This window comes from Nothobranchius furzeri, chromosome 3, assembly GCF_043380555.1.
Source record: "Nothobranchius furzeri strain GRZ-AD chromosome 3, NfurGRZ-RIMD1, whole genome shotgun sequence".
Lineage (NCBI taxonomy): Eukaryota > Metazoa > Chordata > Actinopteri > Cyprinodontiformes > Nothobranchiidae > Nothobranchius > Nothobranchius furzeri.
This window is the reverse complement of record NC_091743.1, coordinates 54411917-54436402: the sequence shown is the minus strand read 5'-3', so window position 1 is coordinate 54436402 and position 24486 is coordinate 54411917.

The following is a 24486-nucleotide window of genomic DNA, read 5'->3' as shown; positions in this document are numbered from 1 at the left end:
GCAAAAGACCTCAGTAAGTCACTGCTTCTTCTTAGAAAATATTAATTAAAAAAAACTTTGCATCCTGCATTTAAATGTAATTTTTGTACAAAACTGCATGTTATACTGATGTGCTATTGGAAACAAACGCTTGGTCACCCATTGTCATTTTTCAACGCTTCAGAAGTGAGAACATGTTGTAACACACTAGAAATGGCAGGATACCCCAGTTACACCAAGGATACATAAAAGAAAACGTCTCCATCAGTATGTATGCATGTGAGCGCAAAGTTGCTGATTGAGATGCATGAAGTAAGCTTTAGTTAAAGTTGCCCCATTGGAGGGAACAAAGAAACTGTACCTGATAACAGAGAAAACAAAGACAATGACAAACATGCAGATTAGAAAGAGGAAACGTGGTCAGTATCTCCTTCAGCAGTTTGAACAGTCATAGCATAACCAAAAGGGTGAACTAGGACAATCTAATGTAATCCTAACTGGAAGATTTCTCAAAATGGAAAGTTTTCACCCATTGTAAAAAAAAGATTCAAGTTTACAAAAAAGAAAAAAAAAGAAAAAAGCAATCGAAAAAGTGTTTTAGTTTATTTCAGCTGCAAATCTGTTTTCATTCTTAAAAGTATTTCAAAACTTCTTTGGAGAAGCTGCAGTTTTCACCCCATCAACACGCTGGTTTTACCTTTGAGCCAAGGAGGTTTCTGCTCTGTTAGCTATATACATGCCAAGCCTTCTGCCCACTGGAAACAGCTTCACTTACACACACACACACACACACACACACACACACACACACACGCACGCACGCACGCACGCACGCACGCACGCACGCACACACACACACACACACACACAATTCAGACATCACCAGTCAACTCGTATGCAATTTTCCCATCATACACAGGAAGTGGTTTCTCGGCATCATGATTCCCAGGATGCCACGGGTAACGTGGTGTTTCCTTACCACCTCTTCATCTTCATCTTTATCCCCTTTTCTCCCTTGTTTGTTTGTTTCCCTGATGTTTTTATTTAAGCATCAAAAGACGCCCCCACTTGCTCCCTCCCTTGCGACGTCCCCTCAAAGCCCCAGAGCAGTCAGAATGATTTGTAAACTTCAAAAGACTAAGAGCCCCAGCCTGATCTCCTCTGCTCATTTAGGTAATTCAATAAGCCAGGGGGGACATGCGCAGCGGCACTCTGCTTCCCCCTCCTGCCCTCTGTGCCCTTTAACTCTTCCGAATGGAGCCTCTGTGGACGATCTACCACACATGTCAGTCTGTTATGGGAAAAAAAAACCTTCAAAAAAGATCTATTATAAAGAAATACTTCATGCTGTATTTGTTTGGGAGGAAAACACGTTTAAATATGTTTACATTAGTCTCCAGAGTATCTTAATCCTAAACTTTGTAGATTCTGCTTTCTTTGTTCCCGTCTTAATCCACAGAAAACCCTCCCTCTCCCTTTAAACACACTCCTACATCACGATGAAAGAATGTAAATTAGGACTCATATTAATGTCTGTGTTTGATCTGACAACCCTACAAAATAAAAGTGGTCCAACAGAGAAACCCTGGGGAAATTCTCTAGTGGCTGTCACATCCCCACCTCTGCATGGCCAACGCTTTTTCAGGCAGATCACTATATGCGACCAATCAACGAGGCACCAGAGCCATCAACAATATCAGCCCCCTCTCTTTCAAACTCTCCCCACTTGTCGAGACAGGGGTGGCGGCAGGTTTATGCAGACACTGCTACAATGGCCCATAACTGCTAGAAGGACATAAATCGCTATCTTTATCAAAACCACACAGAGACATTGGTGGCCACTCCCCACTGTGGCTCCTCATTCCACCAAATCTGCATCTGATAACCCCTCTTTCTACTCTCCACCCCCACTGTTCCACATCAGACACAGTTCATAATGCCAAACAAAATCTGGTGGAAGGGTAAAAGGCGGCTCGCTTTGAAACAGGCCGCAAAAACACAACTTGACAGGTTTTGAGTTGTTGCAGCTCATGTTGAAACATAAATCACAGAGTCATCGGCAAACCGATTTACCGTGAGCAGCAATTAAAGTTGCTTCTCCCTGAAATGGGTGAATAAAATGAGAATAAAAATGCTAAATAAAAAAATAAGTCAAACACTGAAGATGGATGCATTTAAACAAGATGAGGACATTCCCTTGATCTGCAGAGTCGCCATCTAAGAAGGCGGCAAATGGTCCATTCTGTCTTTTTTCCTCCAGCCATGACTACAAGAGCACCAGATAGTAATCAGAAAAAATAAAGAGTAAAGCAATTTAATTACTCCATCAATTTAACATAATATGTGCTTTTTTCTATTATAGTTCTCTCAAAACTTTTCAAAACAAAACCATGACATGAATAAAATTGTGGAGCTTTCTGCACATGCACAGGAAGGAAAAGCTGACCAATCAGCTCATCGTTGATGGTAAAGCTCATCAAGGTCTGCAGGCACTGCTCTCGTTGCCTGATGTGCTCCAAAGCAGAAGCAAAATGAATATTTGGATTGTGCTGTTTAAATATTTGTGATGCCCTGACGCAGCTGCCGCCACCCGGAGCTGGCAGGGCAAAGACTGTCTGTAATTGATTTAATTATCAGTAATTACCCAATGGTTTTGTGTACTCCCTTTAGTACTGGATCAGGGAGGCAAGGGGAGGAGGAGGAGGGATGTCTGAGTTAATGATGTGTTTCTATCTTAATTAATGCTGTGGTCCAGTCTAGTTAAAGCGCAGCCACGCAGACATGTGTAGAGGTAATTTTGTGGAGACTGGCACAGGTCGACACTGAGGGTGGCGGGCTCACATGAGGTGACAAGAATGAAAAAGCAATGCCACTTTTTTTAACAGGTTTAAACATGAGCCTGAAAACAAACAAACAAATCTAATCTGTATGCAGCCTTTGCATCCGTACAACCTCCTGCATAATTTGAGTTTGAGGGTGGGGGGTGGGGGGACTATTAAAAGTCTTGAGCTCCAGCCTGTAAATGTCATGTTTGGTCAAAGATTTCCGTTTTTGCCTTCTAATTGGTGTCAGGGGGATTTGGGTTTTTTTAAAGGGAGAGGATGAAAAAAAGCAAGTGAGCAAGGCGGAATTGGGGTGGGGGTGGGGGGGTGGGGGTGGGGGTGGGGGGTAAACCCACAAAACTTCAGTGTTGCATTGAACCAAAACTGAGTTTTAATGCTTCCAACTTCAGCGGAGCACAACTCGGGTCAAACAGACGGGAAAATGGGGTTGCCCTGGAATAATAATTCCCCTCTTTGATTTAATGGCCAAAGAAAAACATCGTGTCAACACATAAAAGCGGTTAGTGGTGATCATAAACTGCATTTACTGTGCAAGACTGTTGAGTGGGAGGTGCTGCTAGAGTGGGAATTAAAAAAAGTGTCAGGTTTTTGCAGAGTAAAAATAGAATTCATAGAAGGCCTTTTAAACAGAGGAGTTCCTTCTGTCGGACTGTTAAAGGCTGTTGTCATAACTCCCTCTTATGAATCTGAAAGCATTTCTCTTTCACACTGTGTGCCCAAACACTCCCACATCTCTCCCCTCTAGGTCTCGGTCCCGACAGTGTGTGGGTTACTCTACTGTTTACAATATTTCAAATTCCCTCTCAAGTGTTTGGTTTGGCAGGTTGTCCGGCCTTTTCCTTTGCAATTACAGGCTTGCTGGGTTTCTCAAATGGGGCTTTTGAAGAAATAACACTTTTTCTCCCTGAGCTTTAAGGGGGGGTGGAGATGTTTGGCCCGCAGCGCGTACAGTCACTCACACAGACCGAGCCTGAGCACTGTCTGACGCACTTGGCTACTAAAATATCCTCAAAATGAAGTATGAGTGGAGCCATAGTTGTACGTTTTGCTACACGCTTTGCTTGTCAACCATCAACTTTTAAAAAATCGTTCAGTGTGAATATTGACTGAAAAATCAGTTAAACATTTTAATATTAACCGACACAAAAAGTATAGCTCATCTTTCTCCTAATATTGTTTTTATTACATAAAAAGGTCAGAGAATGATTTTTAGGAAGAAAAGCACTGTTTACCAGAGAGGCTCACCATTCATCTTCTTTTAAAAGACATTTGTGCAATGCCAAGAAGTCTTTTATTCTGTATTAAATCAAACAGGAGTGTCATTATTAATACTTTTAAAGGTGTAATAGGATAAAACCACATTTACCTTATTGTTGTTGAACACAGGCAGCTAGTGGTGTCTAACGTAACCAACCTGCTTTCCTAAGTAAATTAGTAATGTAGTACTGTCCACGGAGAAATGGTTCATTCATCGAAAAATTGTTTAAGACACACCCCCTTACATTGTCCCAACCCACTTCAATGTAGGTAATAAATAAACGTTGATTAAAGTAATGCTAACCTCAAACCATTGCTAGCCTAAGTTACTGCTAATGTTAGCTCGAGCTATGCTAGCAATGGAATATCCAGACTTTGAATGAATGCCAGATAGGCCCCCTGCGTGTGTTCCTGTCCAACAAGATAAGGCTGCACACACACACACACACACACACACACACACACACACACACACACACACACACACACACACACACACACACACACACCCACACCCACACCCACACCCACACACACACACACACGCACGCACGCACGCACACACACACACGAGCAAAGTAATCTCAGACTTTCTTTCAGAATTGACTCTAGGAGACATGAAAGCTTTTTTCTTCATCTTGTATTTAGCAAATTTACTGGAGACAGGAATGCCGTCTAAAAGCACCAATCCTTGCCTCAATGACAAGAACAAAAATTTCAATCAGAAGTCATAATTTCTTTAAAATGAATGCTTACAAAGTTCTTGAACTTCTAATCTTTTCTCTCAGAATAGGAAGGATGATCGAAATGGAAGAAGCAGAAGAGTGGATGACAGTTCAGAAATGGATGTTAGTTATTTGTCATCCAAATAGTTAAATAGTCCCCAAAGGCAGACAGATAACATTTGTCTTTGCAGGAACATTTTAAGGACACTGTGGGTCATTGCAGCATCACGTTCTGGTAATTTTATCACATGTAATTACACAATTACTCTGGTAAACTTTTTCTGTGAAGATTATGATGCCGAGTTCAGATGAAAGGCTCGATAGCATCAACATATTCGGCCTTGCATTGTTAGAGTGAAGGAGGGGAGGAGGGCGAGTTCCTTACCCCAAGGCTACGAAGTTGCCCCTCCACCCACACAAGGGAGTTAAAAATCCCATTTACTCTGACTGGAGCCAGGAGTTTGGCTTGAAAAGGCCGGGGACAAAAAGCGATTTTCCACGGAACAAAACCATTACAATGGTCCCACTTTGATCTGCCCCTCCCTCGCCCCCCACCTTCTCCAGTCCTACCAGTGCCAATTGAACTTTGTCACCATGCAACTGTCATCCACGAAGGGAAAACCCTTCTACTCTGAATGAAGCGGTCCGCAGCAATTTACTCCAGACAGCGCTTTGAAGTGTCAGGGAGAAGTCAGGCTCTGGGACAGAAGTTTTTGGACCGCTCGCCGTCTCTCTCGGCTCTTTCCAGTCACTTTCTTCCTTTCTCTTTGCCAAGCTGAAATGGCCAGTGAGACAGCATGGACGTTCCAGCAGGGCAGTGAGAAGAGAGGGAACATTAAATGTCCAGCGTCACAGTTTTCTTCTTCTTTCCCTCCCTCCTGTCTAAGAAACAGAGGCATGCAGCGCTGGCATGTGGATAATAAGCCATGGGGCCCTGCAACATCAAAAGCTCGGAGAGCCCCTAAGAATACAAATGTGAGGCCTAATGGTACACTTCATTAATGTCCTCCCCATCAAAGCCCACTTTACTGACTTGGGAGATTGACTAATTTACACATTGTGGGAAATTGCTCCCAGCCATGCGTAAAACTGCCAAGCATTTATATGAGAGACTCTGGGGGGGACAGAGAGGAGGAGGGAAGTGGTAGGGACAGCCTCTGTTTTTGTCAGAGTTTTCTTCAACTGTTGGACGTGGCTGAAGGCCAAGCTGCATCGCTGCACGTTCAAACTCTGAGGTGCTTTGTTTCTGATGGGGATAATAACAAAAGGCGTCGCTCTTTTCCTCCTCCTTCTGTCTCATCCTCTCCTTTTCCCTCAATGCTGGGTCCCCTTTGTTTTTTCTGATGTTCTTTAGAAAACTTTGACTTTTCTTGGAATTATGTCTTTCTGCTTTTTTTGCTGACATTTACTGTATTCTTTTAGTACATAAAGAGTCGATACATTTAAAAAAACTTCTCGTATTTATCTCAGTTTAGCAGTTTTCGTTGATTGTTTCTGTGCTCAAAGTTACATCAGTTTCAGATTTGGTGAGGACTTTCATGAGGACTGGAAACAGAAGAAAGAAAGAGTTGGGTTTTACCCATCGACATATATACTGGACAATTCCTTTCCATAGGCTCCAATAACAAGTTTTTGGTCTAAAATGGGAGGTGGCCACCACCGCCATTTTGACTGTGTCACAGGTTCCGTCCAGCCCAGACAATTCCATAAAAGGTTTTACCCTCCACAAAGGTATTTTAGAATTTCACTGAAATGTTTAAACAGGAATGTAAAAATCATCAAAAATGTGCAGGAAGAATTTAATAGTTGCAAAAAAAGACTCACTCATTTAACCCTCTCAGGCTCAAAATAAGTTTTGATAAAAGGACGAACAACTAAGTGCTTCAGGGGTACTTCTGAATAAAAAAATAATCATGAAATACGTATGTGGAGTAACCAGGTAGGTAGGTTTTAACGTTGCAAATCTGCAACGCCTGCCTCCAGAGGGTTAAATCCAAATGATCACGACTAAGCACAATCATTTAAAATACATATACACAAAAATGTAAATTAAGTTCAAACTTTTACAATCAGACAACTTTTTGTATTTAACACTTTATTACATTTTGTTCTGCCTCTGTTTTAAATGTATTGCATTTATGTGTATATGAGAGCATTCCTGTAGCATTATCCAATTCTAACACACACACACACACACACACACACACACACACACACACACACACACACACACACACTGATACCGATCTTATTTAGAGAAAAGGAAAGCTTAAACACACTTCCAGAAATGTTGATCTGTTCCATCAACTAATCCTGAGAAATCTGTCTCTTTGAACTAAACCAATCACACACTCTCTGCTCATATTACTGTCATCACCATTTATTACAGGCTGGAGCAGCAGGAAGACCTTTGTGTTTTACAACCATCTTAACCAAGCAGCAGGGACTTAAATGACAGTTTGAGATATTTTTTGTAGCTGTTGCACACATGCATTAACAAGTGTAGGCTCTGTCTGCGCGCGTGTGTGTGTGTCTGGAGGACGCTAACGCCAGCGTTTGGACCCTGACACCTTTCATACAGAGCAAGTCTTTCAGCGGGCAAATTAGATGGTTTTAATTTGTCTTTTTGAAACAGTGTAGCCAGCCGCAGACACTGCTGCCAAACGCCGCTCAACTAAAACACGGAGGAGAATGTTAAAAGTGTGTTGAGTGTCTGTATATGTAAGCCCAGCTTTGACATGAGTAAATACACCAGCTTGGGTGGAACACCTGTTTATGTTGGAGACTGAGGGAGCTGACAGATATTATAAAGGAGTTTTCAGCATTTTCCATGTAGCAAGAAAGTAGCAGTGAAACGTTTTCAAGGAGCTGAATTGGCAAAAGTTCGGTGCCACTGGAGCGAGGTCTGCTGGCAGGAAGGGAGAGCTTAATGTGTCTCATTTGAGGATCTGGAGAAAGTTTTTTTTAAGTTTGGCTCAACCTGAAGTAGTACACACTCCAGTTACTGACTGGTCAACAGAGACAATTTGAATATTGTGACTAATTCGACCAATTAAACTGTCACTGGAATTTTTTTTTCAGAGGGCCTTTCTTCACAGACTGCTCATCCATAATGCTGTCCTCTGTTACCATGGGTTTTGACTTAAACGGACTCCATTTACAATCAAGCGGTGCAAGCTGCAAGATCACAGAGCGTGTGAAAGCACAGCCAGAGGCAGTGCTGAAGCAAGTCACAGATGATGGGACGATCTTCAATAAGCCAACAAAACGGTCAGTATAAACGGTGTTTGGCTGCTCTGGGATCAGAAGTGTTCAGACTAGTGAGAACAACAATCACTGGAATGAAATGATTGCACCATCCCTCCTTGACTTGACATCAATGAAGTCAACTTTATATGCTTTTTACTTCAATTAGACTAATTTCATGTTTATGTAATTAAATGAGTGAGGCTTGGTTCTGACTCAGAAAGCTGACTGGAACAGTTTCAAGCAGAAATCCAGGCAAACTCGTTTCATACAGGAGGCACGTTGCATGAGCGGAGGGTGAAGTGATCACATTGATGTCACGGTTGGAGGTGAGTGAACACACCTGACTCTCATTCTGACTGATTGCAGATGGGCGGAACCGGAGAGCAGCGAGCCATCTGCCACTCGTCAGTAGGCTTCTTAAGGAGCAGGGAGACGTACCTCAGTGCTGGATGATTACTCAATCTTGGTAGAGCTACCTGAGTGTCACAAGCCTTTCATCTTTGACCAGATTGTCTTCCGAGCTTCGTCCCGAGTGAAACCTTACCTGCTTCTCCCTCCCCTTCAAGTCGAGCCTCCACTTACAGAACCTGCCACAAGTCACGGATCCACGCCTGTCTCCTGCTCCCAGCCTCTTCTGACCGACCAGCTCTCCCCGGCACGCTGCACCCCCCCTCAGGACTCCGAGGATTCCCCCCTCCTTCAAGGATCACCCTGTCCCGCGCTCCTCCTGCCACTCACCTGCCAACCGGACCCTCCTTTCCTCCCTAACCCCGAACCTTGAGCCCCAGGATTTGGACTAAATGAACTGAGCTAAGCTCCTAATCATCACCTACCCTTTTACGGTGCTCCTTTTGTTGGGACTAATAAATTATTGTTTGGTTTTCTTACCCATCCTCTTGACTCTGAGTTGATTTAAGTCTAGGGTCAGACAGTTAACACCCACCATGACAATTGAATATAAACTTTAAAGCAAACCTAATTATCACCTGAAAAATAAATAAAACTTTACATGGTACATAATTTTAGTTTTTAAGTGTGAATTGCTCAATCTGCTTACGTAAATCATGAAAAATGGCAAATTTCTTTTATTTAGTGCAACATTTTGGGGAATGGTAAGTCCATGAGATTTGAACATCACCAATCTTCTGCTGGTTTTTACCATCAGTTTCATTTTAAAATAACTGCAGATGACAAATAAAAAAAGTTATAGCCAGTTAAGGATTTAACAAGCATATACAAATGACGTACTGCAAAAATGACAATTTAGATTTTTTTTATGCTTTATTAGATTGTTTATTTTTTGGGTTTACAATAAGCACACACCTTGTGTGTGTGCGTGTTTGTGCGTGTGTGTGTGTGTGTGTGTAAGGTAAGCTACTTCCAGTGGGCAGAAGGCTTGGCATGTATATAGCATGTAAGTATGTTTAATTTGAAAATTTACTTGATAAAGTGCCTTGAGATTACTCCACTTTTTATTTGTTGCTATATAGAATAGAATAGAATTATCCCACAAATGGGAAATTCCTTTAAATAAATTGAATAAAATTGTAATAGTTTTTTATTACAAACACATTTTTGTTTTAATGCATTAAAGGGATACTATACAACTTTTTCATATTTTTAAATCATTTTCTTGAGCCAGTACGTGCTAAAATGATCCATTACATGGTTAATGAAAGGCAATGCAGCTACTATAGCCCCCTGTGGCTAGAATATTCCACTTGCAACTTCAGACTAGTGGGCCGCTCTGTTGGGACTTTGAAAAAAATTGAGCTGACATAACTGGTGCTGCAGTCTGGTTTCAGCACCTTTCCTGCATGTTTTAGATAATGAACATAGCTGATTTGTTTGATTTGGTGATGAATCACTCCTGTCGACATTAAGGAAGGCTGGGGAGACATTTCAGCTGTTGGATTAAGGTGTTAAAAAGACAAACACACAGCAAGGAGATGGGTTTTGCTTTTGGTTCTACAAACGGACACTAGGGGGTGCTAAAAGCAGGCCAAAACTGCCTAGTTCCCAGCCCCATGCTTCTCTGCAAATTCGAAATTTCTCAAAGCAAACCGGGTGGTTATGATCAAACTAGAGGTGATAAAAGCAGGTAATTCTGGGAAATGTGTCCTGTGTTCCGTTAGCACTGACTTGTGCACAAGGAACTTTGTTGTTCCTGTTGCTGTGTCACAATCAAACCACTACTACAAGGTTGTCTGAGATGCAGCACTGACGTCCAACCAGTGGAGACATTTTTGGGAGACCGAAGGGAGACTTGACATCAATGAAGTCGAGTCAGGTCTCGTGAACCTCAAAGGGAGCGCTTGAATTCACCTTTTGTTCGTCCCTAAACGAGACGCTGGGGAGACTGCGGCAATCTGCTCAGCAGATCTCAAAGGGAGGCAGAGCCACACTTGGATTTAAGTAATGCGGTGTTCCTTGTTGAACAAATTCACCATTGTGACTGGTTAGCCTGATACTATCCACATACCTGCTTTTGGGGAATGCATGTGAAAAGGTGGTCTGGACTCACTGCCAAGAGGAGGGATGGAGCGGTGAGGAGGAAGGAGGGGTTCTACTTAATGGGTCACAAATTCACATTGAGAGGAGCCACATCTGCATTTTATCAACAGGGCCCAGATAGTGTTACAGGGGACGATTGTCTGCAGATTGGCCATTGGGCCGTTTAAAGTGGTAAATTGTTGAGCAAAAGCAGAACCGCACACAGGATGACGTAGCGTGGTGCCGGCTGCCACTCACAGAAGCCATCAGGTTAACACTACTGAGAAAGACCTGATGATAGTGGGGATTTATCTGATTGCTCTGGATCATCCTCATTTATCAAATGAACTCTCTTCAGAAAGGCTCCTTGTGTTTGTGAGCTCATTTGTTCACTTACTGTACTCAGAGAGCATTTGATCATCTCGCATTTGAACAATTCAACAAGTCAACTTCCTTATTTTTCACATTTCCTCCTTTCAACATCAAACACATCAGTGGTAATTTGGCAGAAAGCTGTTATCTGCTCAGACATGCTCTCTTCCCATGGCTGACCCAGAACATCGTCTGACACATCTTCTCCACAGGGAGCTGTGGACGTGGGGGCCGGCATGGTCTAACAGCAAAACAAGCCCCACAAGACGTTGGCGTCCCTCCTCGGGGACCTCTTGTCTCTTCCCTCTGCTTCATTACCATCTTCCCCTTTCTCTCTCCCCTTTCATCTGCAGTCTATCACTAGCTCCAAGCTGCTCTCATCCGGGAATATGGTGACTAAGGGTGGGAGGTTGCAGACAGAGCAATAGCGGATATGGGAAAAGGCAGAGTAAACATTTCAAAGAGAGGGTTTTCATTTTGGTTTTGATGCTTTTTTTAAACAATAAACTGAGCCCACAGAAAGGTCTCCAACATGATGGTTGTGACAAGGTCACTTTAAACAGGATTTTAATAGACACAAACATAAAGATGAACTCAACAATTACATTTTACTGACATAAACAGAGACCATCACAGGATGTTTTTGGGTAAAAACATGTGGCTCATCATCCACTTGGAGAGTTTGATTTTCAGCTTTCTGAAGATCATTTCTCGTCACTCACATAAAGCGCCTCCACTGGTCTTCTTCCCTGATTTTTATAGTTTCCTGTATGACAGCTCAACCTTGTAACCAAATCAGTCATCTAGCTGCAAAACTCAGCTGCACAAAAGTGACAAGATAAAGCCCTTCCATTTGTCTTCAAAGGAGAGAGGCCAATAAAGATGTTCAGACAAATCTCTCCACTTTATCTTAATTGTCAGAGAAAATGGGAGGGATAGCCATTCCACTTTATGGTCACCTATTTTCACTCTAATGGTGTTTATGAAAACATAGGAATGGACAAATTAGGGAAGATGGAATAGATAACGCGCGCTCACACACACACACACACACACACACACACACACACACACACACACACACACACTGGCTGAAGTTTTTACTCAAATGCGAAAAAATCACTTTATTATTTTTTGTTGTTTTGTTTATCTCCACAATGTATTTGTAGCTGTCCTTTGTTAGACCATTGTTAAGAAGCATGACAAAAACATTTTAAGCTAGCTTGTTTTGCAGATTTGCCACCGTAGCTTTAATAAAAAGTTAATAAATTAAGCCCTGTGGGCACCAAGGCAATGGGAGAAGTATATTTTGTCGACATTTCACGTGTTTAATCGCCTTTGAGCAGCTGTGGAATGAACAACTAAACTACTAACTGAGCCTAAACCCTCTGAAGGAAACTAAACTCCTCAAGCTACATGAAAAACTAACTTCATTTAATTTAAACTAAAAGTGACAAAGCTAGCTCATCTGGAACTAAACTAAAATGAAACCAAGTCAAAACTAAACTAAACTCTGTTTCTTTGAATTCATCTGAGTTTAAATTTTTGAACTAAAACTAGCCTAACCTAGCCAAATGATTATGACCAGTGACCTTTTAGTTTGACCTTTGGTTTGATTACTGAACAGACGTTTGAATGTTGGTTTAACAGAATGTCTTCTCTCTTTCTCTAGTTAGGTTGGGTGGTATGGAAGCTCGTATTGTTTCAGGATCTTTGTCCTGAACTATAATTTCTGTATTGTACAATGGCTGCACAACATCGTAAATGTATTGTTATTGCGATATCAGCATGCATAATATGCATATCGCAAAGAACAGAAAAAACGGCAATAAATGGTCTGCTCGGGTGTTTGCTACACAAAATACATTTTGTGTAGCAAACGGAAGCATGAATATTAATGACTGTTATTGCAAATTGCAGGTTTTCCTCATATCATGCAGCCCTATATTATACACAATTCTGCCAGAAAATCACAAAGACTAACATTCATTTTCAGAGTTTACAATATAAATATGTTTATCCTACTCACCTGTTTATAGTTAACCTATTCAGATGAAGTTTGTAATGTTTTGCATTTGTTTCATATTTTAGCTGGCAAACAAACTGTAGAGAAAACGTTTGTTTTTATGTTTTACGTATTTATTTAACATTTTCATCAATTTTCAGTTGTTGACATTTGTATTTCACATGTAAAAATGCACCTGGCTTTTCTTTTGCTAATAATTATCAGTCATTTTTATCTTATTGTTTTCACTTCACATGTAACAATTCATTTTAATGTAAAGCAAAATGTTCCGTTCTTATCACTGTCTCATAATAAAATCCATTCTCATTGAAAAGGCTCTCACACACACGGGGAATATCCACAGATTCAAGGACCAGATATATAAAATCCCATTCAGTCGTGTCAAACAATAAGCATCTGAGGCTAATTTATTGTTTTCTCGTTTATTGGGGGCAGCTTGAAAAAACACTTTCCCAGGATTCCTCGCTGATGTTCAGACTCACAGTTTTTTCAAGTGCACTCAGATCATTTCTCATAAAAACACATTTATAATAAAATTTATGCAGAAAACATCCCCTTTGATCATGTTTTTCTCCTACAGCTCTCGACTTTCACATGCCCACACTGCCTGGCTGGAAGCAGCCTTATCGGCAGACTCTCATGCGCCCCCAGACTCCACTAATCAAGACAAACTCCAGCGCTCACCCCCCCTCCAGAAAACCCACCCTATCATAACCTCCTCTGATTCCTACCACCACCCTCCTCCCTCCACTGTGCCTCATTCCCTCCTTCTTGGCCTTCTGCGGCTGCTGGGCCGCACAGGGTCCTGCTGTAATTGGTTTAGACATAATTTACTGCCCACTTGGTAATGTAGCATTTCAGCATCTGATAAAAATCATATCAAGTCGCAGTGTTGGCCGCTACGGTTTGAAAGGGACTCATTGTAATCATTTAGATACCAGAAGAGGTTCCTGTTCTCTTTCACTCAGCTTCACTCTCTCACTCCCCCCCACCACCTCCATCTCTGGATGCTGTTTCTTTGCAGGACGACTAAGACATGAACTGATGTATTCACATTCACGTACATTTTACCCAGAAGTTTAACTCCCTGCTGACATTTCTCTCTTTCCTTTTCACTGCAGCCTATGTTCAAGGGTCAGGACAAAGTACCATAAACCATCATTGAGGTTGCTGTAACTCGCTCAACTTCTCACGATGATATTCTTGTTTATCTTTATTCCTTTGAAACAAGATGTGGAGATGGAAAGAAACAAGAAAAGGTTGGAGAGAAACAAGATTTCTCAGGTAAAAAGGAAAAAAAACAGAAATTTTGACAGAAAAAAGGTTAAATTAGTATCCTTTTTAGGGAGATCATATGGGAATACATGCAGATGTGTTTGTAACTGAGAAGACACATTTACTTTGATAAGATTAATCCTTTTTTACCCCTAAACTACTCTTCCAACTGTGTTCATGTCTGACACAGTCTCTATTTCAATCCCATTTATACTAGTAGATCAATTTTTTCCCTGTAATTCCCAAGGAAGATTTATTTAAATTTAAAGATAATTTATTATTGTCCATCCATAATTTAAGTTTCAGTTGTTCATTATTTATGTAATATACTAAGTGATTATAACTATCACTTGAAAAACATATAATGGTGTCATCCGCAAGCAGAATCAATTTAATAACTTGGAAACACTAAATATGTCATTTACATAATTTGAACAACTTTAGACTCAATACAGATCCCTGTGGGACCCCACAAATAATAGCCAAACCATCTGATCTAAACTCACCCAACTGTACATACTGTTGTCTCTCTGTCAAGTAACTTAAGATCCAGCTCAAAACCATTCCCCTAATACCATATATTTCTAGTTTTTGTAATAATGTTTTATGATCAAGAGTATCAAATGTTTTTTAAGGTCAATAAATATTCCAGTTGCACATTACTTTTATCTAAATTATTAGTAATCTTTTCCACTGCATAATAGCCATTGATGACGACCTGAAATCGTATTGACTTTCATTCATAATATTGTGTTTATCTGTACATTTTTTACCAGTCTATTATTCAAAAGTTTTGGACCAATTGCAGCTCATTCAATGCTGCCTGACTCAAACCAACATACAGTGTGTTACAATAGTCCAGTCTTGACAATACAAATGCATGTAGCATTGACTCAAGAAGATGTCTTGACAGCATGGTCTTGATTTTGGCTAGCTATCGCAAGTGAAAGAAACAGGACCTCACCATCATCTTAAAATGGGTTTCGAATTTAAGATCTGAGTCGCACCCCCAGCCTGGTGACTACCGACTTCTGATATTGAGACAGAGCATCCAAATTCATAGCAGGACCTCCACCTGCCTTGTTGGTCGGGTAGAAGGTGATGCGTTCAGTCTTCTCATCATTTACGTGGAGATAATTTGTGGCAAGCCAGGACTTGACCTCATCTAGACATGTCAGTAGAATCTCCCGTCCTCTGACATAATGGAAAGTAAATTTGGCAGTCATCCGCAAATAGATTAAACCTAACACCATGTCTGCGGAAGACAGCCCCCAAAAGGAGCAAATAAAGGGCAAAAAGGATTGTCCCCAGGACTGAACCCTGCAGTACCGCCAAATACTGCTCTCAGGGAGACAAGGCCTCACCTACCATCACACAAACTTCCTTTCCTGAAGATATGATCTTAGCCATTGAAGTCCCGACTCAGTGATCCGCACCTTGTGCTCCAAGCAATCGAGGAGATTTAATTAACAAATCATGTCAAATGCAGCTGTTAAATCCAAAAACAGGAACACCATGGCTGCACCCTGGTCTAAGGCCATAAAGATGTTATTCAGTACCATCAACGTGTCCAGCCCTAAATCCTGATTGAAATATTTCAAATGTTTCAAATTCATTGAGATATGACACCAACTGCTGGTAGACAATTTTCTCCAGCAGCTTGCTGATGAAATGAAGCTTAGAAATGGGACTGTAGCCAATTCTTACACATCAGATCTTTGCTTTTTCAGTAACGGCTGTACCATCATTGCTTTCAACAATGATGGAACTACATTTGTGCTCAAGCTACCATTTATAATGGATAATATAAATGGGCTCAATGAAGAAAATGCCTCTTTACAGAGACGAGGAGGGACTACATCAAGGGGAGAGCCAGCCTTCTTTTGATTTTAGTATCCAACTCAGTTATGGATACTAAGTGAAAACTGGTCAATGTAGCTCGGGGCGGGTATGGTAGCACGGGTTCTGAAACAAAACCTGTAAACAAAGCTCTAATAGCAGAAACCTTGTCAACATACAACGTATGAAAATCATTGGAATTGCCAGCCGCAGGAGTTGGACCAGGCGTCTGATGTTCCAACACAGAATTCAACGTATTGAAGAGAAACTTTGGATTATGTGAGTTTTCTGCAATGATATCGGCAAAATACCTGATCCTAGCTGTGTTCGCAGCATCACGATATGCGGCTAAGGATTACCTAAATATCTCATAGGAGACTTGCAAACCATCCCTCTTCCACTTTCTTTCCGCAGATCTACATGTTCATTTGCAAGTCCTGCTAACATCAGTGAGCCAAGACTCCTTTGCAAGTTTAGGGTTCCTAATCTTAGAGGGAGCAATCACATCCAATATATTTTTACAGGGCAGATCAAATTGATTTAAAAATTCCTCAGTGTTCTGAGACATTAGTTTAGGTCTGTCCTCTTCTTGAGATAAAACCTTTACAAACTCAGCAACCCTCAGTATTTAAAACACGGCTGCTTTTAGCCTCGGCATTCCTCACAACAGTAGGGCAGGGCAAATTAAAATCACACAAAACTGGTGAGTGATCAGAAAAGTCAGCATTATATTTCAGTGGGCAATACGGTATATCACCCCAAAGAGCAGCTCAAAGGACAAAGGACGTTGACAGAATGATCTGCCTACAGTTGAAAAAGGATTAATGACCAGACCTCCACGCCTGCCTGACGATCAAGAAACATGAAAACAATCACAATCCACAGGCACCTGTTCCAACAGAGCACTCGAGTCACCTGGAGTGATCCAACTTATACAGGTGCACATAAAACTTAGTGAATGTTCAGTAAAAAAAAGTCATTCAGGATTAAAGTTTTATTTAGTACAGACTTGGCATTCACCAGTGGCATTGTTGGTTTAACATCCAGGAAACAGCATAGAACCTTTCGGCTAGTAGAAGTTAACCGCTAGCATTAGCGAGTCCCCCACATCACAGAGCTCCTTCAGGCTTTTGTTATTTGTGGAGATAAAACATCCAGATTGCAGAGCAAACAGATCCAGTGGTTTTTGTGTTGCTGTTAGCCAATCAGACATGAAATGTCCAAATATCAGGAAATAAGACTCCATATCCAGCTGTCTGAAGCTACTTTCTCCTCTGAGTGAAAGCAGTTTATAGCGGGATCAAGTACAAGACCTTCGATCCTACCACTGGTAATACATTAACAAGTTCCTCGTGATTTTTATATTAAGAGGTGATCTTTAAAATATAGTTTCTTCTTCTTAAAATGTGATTAAAAGTCATCTTTAAATATAACTTAAATTTTGTATAAATTTGATTTAAACTTTTTTCTATTCTTCACAATCAAAAGTTAACAGCATATTAATAAAATTCATGGAAGTGAATTTTGGGTTTGGTTAGATGTAGAAGAACTTTCCCTCCAGGCTTGTGAGAATGGAAAAGAGACCTCTGAAGCAATCAATCCCATAGTAAAAATTATTACCCCTCAGCAACCTAATGCTTACAGCATACATCAAACATTGGTGTTATATTCTTCTCAGTGAGGTGAAATATCTAAAATATTGGTGTTTTACAATCATCAGATTAATTACTTTTAAAGCCTGTTACCATTTTTGTTTATTAGAATGAATGATTAAGATCAAAACCTCCTACCCACCCACTGAGCTGAAAAGAGAAAAAAATCCTCCCTTGTTGAGATGGAAAATTAAAGGACCCTGTTCCTACTCTCAGGTTCTGAAGGAGATCGCTATAAGTGCACAATTTGCCGTGTGTTTTATGAGCGGCACTAAATCTGGGTTTTATCAGTGCTGGGGGAAAATTCCAGCACTCTTCTTTGGGTGTCATTAACATTTGCAGCAATCACCCCACGAGTCCATCTGCTCGCTTCAGGACTCATCTGCTCTTTGCATGAGCACACAAAGGAAGAGGGCACACAGCTTTAAAAAAAAAGAAAGAAAAGAAAAGAAGATGCTATCTAAACACTAAACAGTCCTCGTGAACACAGAAATGTCCAGATAAGGGGAGCAGACAGTAATCACAGAGAGAGCCGGAGTGACGGGCTCCATCCAACATTTCACTGTCTCTGTTAAACTTGTTTGTTAGACTCCAGGTACTTAGATGTCAGCAGATATTTTAATTTAATGCCATTATGCTTGTGCAATAAAATGTGCAATAAGAAGAATATAAAGGTGCCATAAAATATAAATTATATATAGGAATGTGTTGAAAAGTGAAACAGATTTAACAGAAAAAAGTTGTTTTCACAATTTGTGTCAAGAGTAATCCCTTACAGTGAGTAATCAGATTACATGTAATCATGATTATTGAGTCCATTGTAGGCTATTCACCTTCTACATATTTCAAAAGGAAAGCCAAAGATCCTCCTGCACACATCCATGGCGTTTTTCAAGCTTTTAATTTCTATCCAAGCAGATTTAAGCCCTTTATAGGCCACATTACAACTGGCTCAGCTCAAAACTATAAACCTTAACTAGATTATTCTAAACTAATAGTAGAGTCATTAAAACATAGTTTGTGAGTTGTGAAACCATTATTTGATTTGTTAGAGTTAAAAAGGGCAAATTTCAGTCAGTTTCAGTTCAGTTAACACTTGGACTCTTCAAAACATTGTTGAAATTTACCTTTCCAAATTGGAAACTGAAAAAGGGAACTGACTTCAGTTTTGCACAAAACAAACAACATAAAATTAAATAAATAAATAAAGACATAAATAAATAAATAAAGAATACACCAAAGATTTAGTCAAATGACTAAGAAAGTAAAAATTGCATTCAAATGACTTCTAAGTAATGCATATAGATCAGGGTGTGTGTGTGTGTGTGTGTGTGTGTGTGTGTGTGTGTGTGTGTGTGTGTGTGTGTGTGTGTGTGTGTCAGAGATCTCCACGTCAACACACACTTTAAAAAAGCTTGCGGGGAAGAGGTAAGGGGAAAAAAGTAACCTCTCTCACCTGTACTTTTTGTATTTGTAAAGTCAATAAATATATTTATATTAAACATAAAAAAAAGCTTGCTACCCCCAGAGCAGCGCATCTACTCTGGGAATTTGATTATTGTTGTTGTTGTTGTTGTTGTTGTTATTGTTATTACTATTATTGTTGTTGTTGTTATTGTTATTATTATTATTATAAAATATAATAATAATAATAATAGTAATAATAATAATAATATTTTTATTATTATGCAATATGTTTTAGTTTTGCGATTCAAGTACTAACTTTCTATCACAGCAATGTTCCACTTTTAAACATAAATCAACTAAAATGAGACAAACCCTTGATTTTTACACCTGACAGACAGAATTCTCTGAAATCGGCAGCCCCCTGGTCCAGCCTCACTGACCTGCATGAAGCATCACTCCTGAAACTGTTTAAAATATCTCAAAAGTTCAAACTCAACCACCAAATTCTGAACAGGAGATCGTCATCCATGCTTTTCTCTCATCTGCTTTAGATTTTTGTAACAACATTAGTTTCTGTTTGCATAAAGAGGAGCTCACCATCTCTGATCAGTACAGAATAGCTGCTTTTAGAGCTTTGTGCCTTCAGGCTCTAGCATCTCTGATCTTTTTAGACCTCCATACTCCCTCGTCAGAGATCTTCTAGTCAAAGGCCGTTCGGCCCTCAGGTGATGTTGCCTTATTTAAACAAAAACAACCAAAGGTCTGGTTTGTGCATTATGATTTAATGTCTATTTTAATGTTGTATGTTTGTTTTTCAGCCATTTTGTTGAATCATGTTTTACACATGTTGGTTTTACTGTGAAGCACTTTGTGGTTCTTAGTCCTGTAAAGATGTTTACTTAGTTACTGAGCTTATTTTGATTACAAAGCAAATTTGAATCGAAGAAGGAAGAACCATCCCAGACCGTGTCATTTTTCTACTGAATCTTGGCACATTTTCAGCTCTGAACATGTCAGAACAATAAACAAACAATATGGAGTCCACTCTGTCAGCAACTTCATGGAAACAGATTACAATGTTTAAAAATAGAAAAACAATTTTTACCTTTTCTTGATACAAATTTTAAAAAGAAGCCCTCATTAAGGGACTGTCCTCACAAGTTTACCTGCTCACGAGTCGAGACGTCATCATTTTTCTTTTACTTGGCTTGCAGCGGCTTGATTTAGGAAAGAAAAAAAATGTGTTCACTGAGTAAATTGCCAGAAATTTCCAGAACTATCTGGCTGCAGACATCAGATGGTGTCTACCGGAAATGACGTAACCGGAAAAACAAGACACCGGGTCATCACCTTCGCCAAAGTCACTACCTTTGCAGGAAGTAGTTTGGATTTGACGAGAAAAAACATACTGTATCGTTTTTCTCTTAGATATGTATATATAAACATATACATATCTAAGAGAAAAACGATACGGTGGGTCATTACCTTAACCAGAAGTCATTACTTTCACAGGAAGTAGTTTTTTTAAACAAAACTTACCAGAAAAAACTTTTTTTTATTTCAGATTTTTTTCTCTTCAAATTTGGACAGGCGAAATTTTAAATAACGTCATTACCTACGTTGCATGAAAATTGAATAGTAAACCCCTTTGTCCTTCAGACAGGGACTTTTTATGACAGTAGCACATGTATGTATAATAATTACAACAATAAAAGACTGTAGTGAATAAAAAAACATATATGGAATAAATGAGAACACATTAAACTAAGACTTTTCAAGATGTGCAAACAAAATAGTACTTGCTTCAGTTTTATTGTTAAGCCCAAGATGAACTTTTGACCTACACCAATTGCTAAAGTAGGGGACATTACTGTCCTCATTCTCTGCCAGCATCACCGATGCAAATAAAGCTTTCTACACTGACAAAATTCTCAGCTCTACAGACTCTCAGAAACTATTATCAACATTCAAAACTCTGCTCAACCCTCCGTCTCCACCTCCTACCAACAATCTATCAGCTGACACCTTTGCCTCATTCTTCACTAACAAAGTGGCAGCTATAAGCAAACAGTTTACTCAACTGGCCACTCCTGAACATTCACTACCACAAACTCCTTCTAGCCCAACCATCTCAAGCCCTACTGCTTCATTTTCCTCTTTTTCCCCTCTCACTGAGAACTGTGTGTCCAAGCTTCTCGTGCAGCCGCCCTACTACATGCCCACTTGACCCCATTCCGACTAAGCTGCTCCAAGCTATTGCTCCTACAGTAGCTGCAGCAGTCACACGTGTGATCAACGCATCACTGACATCCGGTACATTTCCCACCTCTCTCAAGCATGCTCAGGTTAAACCGCTGCAAAAAAAACATCTCTTCCTCCAAATCATGTGGAGAACTACCAACCTATCTCTCTCCTCCCTTTTCTGTCCAAAATCATTGAAAGGGTAGCTTTCAAGCAGATCACAGAATACCTCTCACAAAACTGTCTGCTTGACCCATACCAATCTGGGTTCAAAAAGGGCCACTCCACTGAAACTGCTCTGTTAGCAGTGATGGAATCCTTAAAAGAAGCTAGAGCGACAGGCAAATCCTCAGTGCTTATCCTGCTCGACTTATCGGCTGCATTTGACACTGTCAACCATGGCTTCCTTTTGTCCACACTCTCTAGCATGGACATCACAGAAAAAGCACACACCTGGTTTGAATCGTACCTCACAGGATGATCATTCAGTGTATCTTGGCTTGGACAATCCTCTACCGTGCACCATCTTGCCACAGGAGTACCCCAGGGCTCTGTACTAGGACCTCTTGTCTTTGCCATATACACCACCTCACTGGGTGAGATCATTCGATCACATGGCTTCTCCTACCACTGCTATGCAGACGACACCCAGCTCAATCTGTCATTTCCACCGGACGACCACACTGTCTCTGCACGAATATCAAACTGTCTCTCTGACATATCAAAATGGATGAAATCCCACCATCTCCAACTCAACCTCTCTAAAACTGAATTACTAGTCATTCCAGCAAAACCATCCATACAGCACAATATCTCAATCCAAAATGACTTCCTGTCTCTGGCTCCTTCAAAGGCAGTTCGGAATCTGGATGTTGTGATTGATGAACACCTGACCTTTAAAGATCGTGTTACCTCTGTTGCTCGTTCATGCCACTTTGCGCTGTATAACATACGAAAGATCAGACCATACCTAACACAACATGCCACCCAGCTCCTGGTGCAATCTACTGTCATCTCCCGCCTCGATGCAATGCCCTTCTTACTGGTCTTCCAGTCTGTACTGTGAGACCTCTTCAAATGGTCCAGAACGCAGCGGCACGTCTGGTCTTCAATCAGCCTAAAAGAGCACACGTCACCCCTCTGTTCATTGAGCTCCACTGGCTACCGCTAGCAGCACGCATCAAATTCAAATTGCTAACACTAGCATACAAAGTCCAAGGTGGTACGGCTCCCATCTACCTGAATCCTCTTGTAAAGGCTTACGTCTCGGCCCGGCCGCTCCGGTCATCACAGGATCGTCGGCTAGCAGTGCCTACACCACGCACAGGACAATCCAGACTCTTCTCATGCATTGTTCCACAAATGTGGAATGACCTACCAAACACTACCAGAACAGGGGCTTCCTTTTCAATTTTCAAGAAACTCCTGAAGACCCTGCTCTTCAGAGAGCATCTTCTAAACTAGCACTCTCCCTGCACCCGTCCCCCCTCTCTACTGTCCACTCCTTGTTCCCTCCTCTCCATGATTGATGTCAATGTTGTTGTTGTTATTGTTGTTGTTAGCCTCAAGGGCAACATACCAATTATCACTTGTAAGTCGCTTTGGACAAAAGCGTCTGTTAAATACATAAACATAAACACCCAGAAGCAGTGAAAAACATTTCAGCAACACTCCTCTCTCACCAGCAACAATAATTTGCTACAAAATATCCATAACACTCTATATGTGTATCACAGCAGCTCATTGCAACAGAATTTAACTACTGCAGCTGATAACTATTTAGCTAGTTAGTATTTCTGTATTATTTTGAGTGAAAGACAATAAAACAAAAGAAACACTTAATTTCACAACCATTTTATTTTGGGTAGAAATAAATTCGCTGAAGCACAGCTTTCTCAGCAGCATATCGATTCATCCCCTCCCATTTTTCCAACACTTTGTCACCTGAAAAACATGCACACAAGGATTAATTAATATACTGTCAAATGTTTTCGAAAGCCGTACATATTCAAAAAGCCATACAAGGTTGTAATACATGTTGAGTTTCATTTCTGCTATTTCAGAATGTTTGTTCATGGACAGTTATATTTTCTATTCATACATTTCTGAAGCAAAATCAATTCCTTTTTTAGTTTTTATTTGTTATTACGCACTTTTTTTCAGTCATTTAAACACAATAATTTAAAACTATTTAGATATTGAAAGCTAAGCTTGTCCAGAAAAAAAATACATTTTTGGGCGCGCAGGACCAGTTCTAGCATGGACCAGATACTTAAAAAATGCATAAATCTGTATTTTTTGAAGTTTCACAAATCAGAAAAAGGTTTAACAAATCACAAACTATGTTTCATGCATTCTGCTATGAGCCTAGAATCATCTAGAACAGGTATGAAGAGTGTATGTGTTGTAGTTTTTGACCTAGAGCAGATTGAAAATGGTCAGAGTAGAGAAAAATTGGGTGTATTAGCCCTTTAGCCATTTCCCCGAATCCGAAGCTGGAATCAGAAGCTAACTTCAGCCTCTTATGAAAACTAGTGATTGAAACCACTTACAAATGTCTGAAAATCTAAGTTTTTTAATTAAAAAAAGGTTATTAATAACGTTTCAGTCAAGTCAGTATTAGAAATCGTGGTCTTTATATCATATCTCAATTGTATCTAAAGTTAATATTACTTTAACTGTTTTAACAAACAGGGAGATCAGAAAAATCAAATAGCTAAGTTAAAGCTAAGCTAAAATTGCTGATTGTTTTAATGTTGCAGCTTTAGTGTTAGATCGTGAACTCCCTGCATTAGTTTTTGCATGTTAATATTGATACAATTAGCTATGAAGCATGGTGCCTTTGCAATAATTCTCTGGTAAAGCTTTAAATGCTGTAGTGCCTACATTTAAGAACTAAGAATGGTTACAAACATTAGTTAATTTCATCCTTACCTTTTCTCATTGAAACCCGCCGAGTATGGTTGAAAAAATAACCCACAAAAACAATGTAGCGGCCACCAAAAAAGACCAACTTCCGGCCGAGGTCTTTCACCCGACGATTTTCCGGTAAAAGTAATGACACGCCATCTTGTTCTCACTTGAAAGTTTTTTTACAGTGACACACCAGCTGATGTCTGCAGCCAGGT